This window comes from Coffea eugenioides, chromosome 9 (assembly GCF_003713205.1).
Source record: "Coffea eugenioides isolate CCC68of chromosome 9, Ceug_1.0, whole genome shotgun sequence".
Taxonomy (NCBI): domain Eukaryota; kingdom Viridiplantae; phylum Streptophyta; class Magnoliopsida; order Gentianales; family Rubiaceae; genus Coffea; species Coffea eugenioides.
This window is the reverse complement of record NC_040043.1, coordinates 37,522,675-37,531,093: the sequence shown is the minus strand read 5'-3', so window position 1 is coordinate 37,531,093 and position 8,419 is coordinate 37,522,675.

Below are 8,419 nucleotides of genomic sequence, written 5' to 3'. Positions count from 1 at the left end.
TGTTGTTATTGAAATATAGGACTGCTGACTTATTGTTACAAAATAATTTGAATTCTTTCAATGCCATCCACTACATGTAATCTTTTGACAAAATTTTGTAGCCAAATTTCATGATTGGATGCCTCATAACAAGTAATAAATTCTGCAACCATCGTAGAAGAAGTTAGAAGAGACTGTTTAGCACTCTTCTAGGATATGACACCTCCAGTTAGCAAGTAGATATAGTCTGATGTTGATTTCATACTATCTTCACATTTAGTATAATCAGAATTAGTATATCCAATGACCTCGAGTTTATCTAACCTCCAATACGAGAGCATGTGGCCTTTTATTTTCTGTAAATACCCAAGATCCGTTTGGTTGTCTTCTAATGATCTAATTCAAGATTGTTTAAATATCCAATGTTTTAAAAATCGGACCGAATCGGACTGGCCGATTCGACCGACCGAACCGCGACCCGGCCATAGCTCCAATCCAGTTCATAGCTTAGTTTGACCTGACACAAGAGCCGGTCAATCTAGGAAAAACCGTTTAAACCGTTCAAACCGTATCAAACCATGAACCACGGTTTTTTTATTTTTGAAACATTATATTCTAATTTTGGTCAACTCTTTAGTAAAGACTAAATCTAAAACCTGATGCAGGCTTCTCTTACTCTTTAGTCTTTAATCCCAATTCTCATCTCTCTGTTTCTTTCTCAAGACAAAAGCTCCAAGGCCCAACTTCAATTCACTTCTTCGATCTCCAATTTTCTTTGTTTTCATTTCAAAATACAATCTGATTACTCAATGGCAGAGAATTCTAACTTCTAACCAGATTTTTTTTCTCCATGTATTCTTGCAAAAGTTGAAGCGCATGGCTTACCAAGTTAGTTTTACTTTTTCTTCCTTTTTTTTTGCTCTTGATTGGTTACTTGATGTGCATATGCTTTTTATGGTCTGTATTTTTCCTATTTAACGTAGAATTATGGGTTAAATTAAATATTTTGAGTTGATTTTGAAATATGTCCACTGTTGTTATATGAACTTCAGAGATAAATCCAATTTTTACTCTATTTCTTGTGAAACTTCAATAATTGATGATGTCTTTGTTGGGTCTCTGGCTAGAAGCATTGCATTTATTTAGTGAAATGTGGGTGTCTCAAGTTGGCTCACTAGTTGTTTGATGAATTTCTTGAGAGGGACACATTTTGTTAAACATTGTAGTGATATGATTATATAGTTTACAGTTCATGGTCGGCACTTGAATTGTTTAGAAAATGAATCTATAGTTTGGATGATGTCATAGTTTAGTTGCAGCCTTATACTACTTCTTGTTAGTTCTTGTGGGGGAACTTTGAGAATCGAACTGCAATGAGGGTATTGTGACCATATGAGTGTAAGGTTTAGATAGTAAATTGGATGTTTACTAGACATGCAAACCAAAATCTATTGGCTACCTTAATCCTAACTTTAAAGAATTATAGTCAACAATTCCTTTAGATTCCGAGGAAAAGAACTAGATTGATCCAGAATATATGAAGTACATTCTATAGTTAGATTAGGGAGGTACCGTTAGAGTGGAAATAATATAACTACACTGTTACTAGATTTTTACTTAATTGAATTGATCCAAAGGTTTGATACCATTGCCACAAAAAAGGTCATGACAATCCTTTTTTCTTCTTACAATGATTTTGGGAGCCATCTATTCTAGTAGCATAACTAACTCAAAATACGTGAATTACTGATGGGACATTAGGGAACAAACGGTGAGGAGAACCAAAAAGGTTTACTTATGATGAAATCCAGAGCAAGACATACCTCGAAGTAAAGGGGACTGGAACTGCAAATCAGTGCCCAACCATTGAAGGCGGTGTTGACAAATTTGCCTTCAAGCCCTGCAAATAGGATGCCAAAAAGTTCTGTTTGGAGCCCACTTTCTTCACTATGAAGGCTGAGGGTCCAAACAAGAATGCACCTCCAGATTTCCAAAAAACTAAGCTCATGACCCGCTTTATTGGACATGTAACTTGGATAATTTGCTCTTATGTTAGTTGTGATTTTAGCATCTGTAGTTCTATTGAATTTTGTTTAATTTCAGAAGTTTCAATGACTTTTATTTAATTTCAATATATGGTGATGGTGGTTTGTGTAGGATCTAAGATTTTTTTATGGTAGGTATGATTGAGATGAATTTATTTGGTTGAATTTATAGTTCTAAAATTTGATGTGTGTTTGGAAATATTGAACCTTTTATTATGTGATATTTATGGAATATTTTAGTCTATGCACAGGTGTATGTATGTCTTTATATATATATATATATATATATATATAATTATTGAACCGGGGTTGAACCGGTCTGACCGGTTGAACCTTGATCCGGTCACATCACCGGTTCAATTAACAGTCCGAGTTTCAAAACGTTGTAAATATCTACCCAACATTCTAATAATGTACACAATATCTGGATGCGTACGGATCTGAGCATACGTTAGACTCCTTACTGCTGATGCATAAGGAATCTTTTATATTTTCTTTTCTTCAAAAGCATTCTTAGGACATTAATCTCCTTTAACTACAAGGGTGTCACCTGATTTACAATTTTATATATCATATTTATTAAAAAAAATTTCGATATAACCCTTTTGTGATAATCTAAAAATACCCCGAAAGCGATCTTGATGTATTTGATGCCTAGCACAAAAGATGCATCATCAAGATCTTTCAACTCAAAATTCTCAGTTAGAAATCTCTTGGTTTCATGCAATAGATCTATATCGTTGTTGGCAAATAAAAAGTTATCACATATAATATTAGAAAAATATACTTACCTCCACAGAACTTATGGTATATACAATCATTAACTAGATTCATCTCAAAATCAAACGAGATAATTACTTAATGAAATTTAAAATACCATTGTCGAGATATTTGTTTGAACCTATAGATGGATTTTTTAAGTTACAAATCATATTTTTTGGATCTCTCAATACTAAATTTTTTGATTGCACCATATAAATTGTCTCATCAATATTACCATTGTGAAACGCTGTCTTTACATCCATCTAATATAATTCAAGATTGAAATGCACCACTAATACCAGGATAATACTAAAAGAGTCTTTCGAAAAGACCGAAGAGAAGGTTTTTTTATAGTCGATACCTTCCTTTTGTGTAAAATACTTAACTATAAGACGAGTTTTGTATCTTTACACATTACCTTTCGAATCCTTTTTAATTTTAAATATTCATTTGCAATCAATAGTTTCGCTCCTTCTAACAATGGGATAAAATCTCAAATTTCATTGTCTTTTATAGATTTAAACTTTTCATTCATGGTATCGATCCACTTTTGAGAATTTGAACTTTTCATAATTTGACAGAAGTTGATTGGATCATCTTTCATCAATCCAGTGTTATTCTCATGTTTTTGAAGAAAAATAATGTAATCACTGCATTTCTCCTTTTTTTAGTGGATCTTCTTAATGACATTGGTTCTTGAAGAGGTAGAGTTTGTTCTTCTATAAAGTTTATTTCTCAACATTGTCTTGATTAATTGTGTCACGATCAAGGTGAGGAATGAAATTCTGAACAAGATTAATGACACTTGTGGGAATATTAACATATTTATCTTCAAAGACAAGATCCTTTACTATATCTTTTTCTCCAAACTCGACATCCTCAAAGAACCGAGCATTTTCTATCTCGAAAATCGATTTAGTCGTAGATCATAAAACTTGTAACTCCTGAATCTTTTAGAATATCCAATAAAATAACAACTAACCGTCTTTGAATCTAGTTCTTTTCATTTGGCTTATAAGGTCTTATATCAGTTGGACATCCTCAAATATGTAAATATTTCAAACTAGATTTTTCTGTTCAAAACTCATAAGGGGTTTCGATAGTTGTTTTAGTTGGAACTCTGTTAACGATATATGCTACAGTCTTAAGTGCTTCTTCTCGGAGTGGTTCTAGTAAGGTAAAATGACATATTATACTCTTTACTAAGTCCTTAAGCGTTCTATTTCGTCTTTCAACTACACCATTCATAGTGGGTGAACCCGGCATAGTATACTGTGGGACGATACCGCATTCCTATAGATATTCAGCAAATCGCCCTGGACGTTATTGACTTGAATCATCATATCTACCATAATATTCATCACCACGGTCAGATCCGATGCTTTTGATTTTTTTATTGAGTGATTCTCAATTTTAACTTTAAAAATTTTGAACACGCCCAACAACTGTGATTTTTCAGAAATGAAATATATATAGCCATATCTTGAAAAATCATCTATGAACGTTATAAAATATTGTTGACCATTCCAAATATATGTAGGAAATGACCCACAAATATCTGTATATACAAGTTCTAAGATGTCCAATAACCTGTTGGTTTCAAATCTCATTTTATTGGTTTGTATCTCCTTTATACAGTTAACACAATCATCAAAATTTATAAAGTTCAAGGGATCGAAAATTTTATTTGGCACAAGTCTTTTCATTCTTCATTTGAAAATATGACCCAATCTCTAGTGTTATAGTGCAGTCGAATTGTAATTGGTTAATTTTCTCTTTACTCCTCTAGTACACAAATGCAGGGATTCATTAAATGAGACAATTTTATCAATCAAATATAAATTATCGTAGTGCATTAAAAAATTAGAACCAATTAATTTTGAATCATGAAACAATTTAAAATTTTCATTTTCAAATAAACAAAAATAACCAAATTTGTCTAAAGCAAAAATAAAAATCAAATTCTATCAAAAAATGGTAAAATAAATGTTTTATTAAGATTCAAATAAAATTCGATCTTTAACAATAATCTAAAAACTCTTATTATTTCAACTTGAACTGTTTTGCCATCATCGACGTAGATATATTTTTCATTATTATTAGACTTTCGGTAATTCAGGCAACCCTGCATAGACACACTGATGTAAGTTGTTGTACTAGAATTTAAACACCATGTGTGTCTAGGTACCGAAATTAAATTAATCTCAGAACAAATTAAATTAAGAAACATATCTTTTTTAGCACGCCAAACGTGATAATTGGTGCAATGTTTCTTTTTATGCCCTTCAGCTCCACAAAAGAACCTATTATTTTTTCCTGATCAACTGATTTCTTTTGTTATTTCTTTTGTGATATCGTACCTGCAATTTCTTTATCATTCTTTCTCTTAAATTTCTTACTTTTATTATTAGTGGTTGAGATCAGATGAGCACTTTCTATCTGATCTTATTTTAACATTTTCTCTTCCTTTACACAGTATGATATGAGTTTATTTAAAAATCAAGTCTTGTTTTTATAATTGTAACTCATCTTAAACTGACTAAACTGTGTAGAAAGAGATATTAAAATCAAATCCATTAGTAACTCTTCAGAGAGTACCAATTTAAGTGCATTTAATTTTGAAACAAGATTAGACATCTCCATGATGTACTCTCTGATATTATCTTTACCATTATATTTTATTGAAATTAAGTGTGTCAAAAGCGTACTAACTTCAATCTTTTCGTTCTTGACAAATCTTTTTTCAATGTCCTGAAGAAATTTCTTCACGATAACTATCGTTTCTGACGTTGTTCTTCTAAATACTTCTAAAACGACTTTTTTAATGATCATCAAATACAAGAGATTTGATCTGTCCCACCTTTTCTTATCCCTCTTTTCATCAAAGGTACTCTGATCTGTAAGAGTTGGGGAAGAATCATCTCTTAACGTAAGGTCGAGATCTATTATTCTAAATACTATCAAGAGATTTTCTTTCCAAAACTTGAAATTTGCGCCATTCAACATAGAAATATTATTTATATTGGTAGTAATATTTGTAAGATCATTCGCAACTGAACAGAGAATATAAAATAATTAAAACAAACTCACATAATGCAAAATAATAATAAATTCAAATAAAGATAACCTCATTTTAAGATATTGATGTTTCATTAATATCCTGTTTTTGGACAAAAATATTAACTTCTTAGTAATATTTTGGCATAATAATAAACACTGACAATAACATGTCAAAAAATAAATTTTTTTTTGATTAATTTATAATTCACATGTAAAATTTTAAATAATGAGCACGTGTTTATTACCACAAGTGCACATGCCATTTTATTATACATTAACCTTCCTTGGGGCTAATCAATATTCACAAAACTATAAGTACCCAACTAGTTATATTCTAGAATAAATTAGTTTTCACAAAAGAGGCCACTTTGGTGACATATTATTTCAATTAATTTATTCTAAAAAATATATAATTATACTAATATTTAAATTTAAAATTACACAAATTACACAAATTTTGATCAAGGTCAACTTTAATCAAATTTGGTCAAAACGTGATCAAATATGGTCAAACTAGTCAAATGGATCAACATTTATTGAACTATAAGTCCATATCTATAATTTGACCCAAATTTGTTATTCAAATCCAAAATTTTCTTGAAATCCATAAATGTCTTATAAGACTATATATTAGTGGGCCAACTTTATGAATTTTGTAAGGTTTAAATGTCTTGTTTAACTTTATTAGGGTTCATTAAAATTAGAGAAACCCTAATTTTCTTAACATATTAATACATTACATATCATGTAGGTCTTACCAAATATTATGTTAATCAAAACTCTTGAATGAAAAACTAACAAAACAAATCAGGGAAAAGACGAACAACTTTTTGAAATCAGAAATCAAGTTAATTTATATCATTAAAAATATGTGGATCCCACATATCATGACTTGTGCCAATATATCAAGAGTTTCACAAAATTCAGCAATCAAACAAGACAAGCACACGTGATCCTGGAACCATATGTACTTGAACCATGTGCTAACTAATCATAACAAGCAAAGCAAATATGTGCACTTGATCGTGCATCATGCTTATTGATCTCGTCAAACCCATAGATCCATATGTAACAAAAAACAATGAATTGGACAGTGCGAATTTATTGAAAACATATGCAAATAAATTATATTAAAATCACAATTCAAAATTGTCAACCGCCACACAATCAAAATAAAAATAATTTTAGTTAAAAAAAACTTGAAAACTATGAATTATTTAAAATCAAATTATTTTCTAATAATCAACCATATCCTGTTCTGATACCACTTGTTAGGTGGTAGTTTATATTAACTTTTGATAAAAACTATCACCTATTAAACCCAAAATCTTTATGGTGATTATTAAAAAATAAATTAACGATAAAATTACGAAAACGTACATGGATTCATGTTCACAAACAGGTACTTGAATCCCTAGAGATTTTGAAGTAATCTTCCAAATCAACACGTATTTGCTATTCTCTTGAGAGTGCCCTTTAATTTCTCTCTGATATCTTTCCTGACGATGGGATATCAAGAAAGAGATAGTTGGTGGTATTAGAAAATACGACAATAAGAATACATATGTGACCTGGGGACCATAATCCTATTTATAGATAATTTTTCTGTTATCTTTTAGATTCCTATTTCAACCCATCATAGAAATAGAAATTACCCTTAAATTTTTACATATTAAAGGCCCACATCTTATTAGATACATTAAAGTTTAAATCATAATTGATCACTTTAATTGGACTTAATCTTGTTTGACAGTCTGCAATACATAATTAGTCATATATAAATCCAACGTTGGATTAAAGATCTAACAAACAAGAGTTACCTCTAATGAAGTGCTTGCCTAAAACCTTCTTTAGACCTCATGGACGATACGTTTTTTGCTTCTCCAAGGCTAGAATGGATGATATGATCTGGAGACACAAAGTTTTGCAGTGCTCTGGAAGTGGAAATAACAAAAATAGGTGCCAGCTATATTTGGAACACTCTCTCAATCCAGATTGCATAGGGTGTAGCACAGCTTTTCCATGATAGAAGATGAGGAATAGGAACAGTTGCATAGGGTGCCACTTTTAGGAAGCAACCATTCCTGAAGGTTCTTGGCCAAAATTTGGCTAAAAAAAAAATAAGGTTCAGATTGCATTTTATACATCATTTTGCATACTGTATGTGAGATCCACAAAATTTTGTTCTATAGTTGCACGTTATTGAAAGTGCATACAAAGTTATATCTTATGCATTTTACACAAAATGGCCTGAACGATTTTTTTGACATCCATTCGAGTCTGTGTCCTTGATAGAATGACTCACGTTGTATAAACTAAAATCTCAATTTGAAGGACATTACTTTTGGGCATTAAGACCTTTTCCTAATGCTAATAGTAATCACTCTTCCTGTAAACAATAAGAAAAGAAAATTATAGGAGGGCAAAAAACCTGAATGCTAGTAAACCATTACCATTGTAAACCTAGGTGAGTGGTTTGAGTTTTGTTGACTCAATTACTAAGAATTTCAAATAGCCACATCAACATTTTGATTTCATGAAACAATGGTCCTCTAATTTATATAATCAGCCTT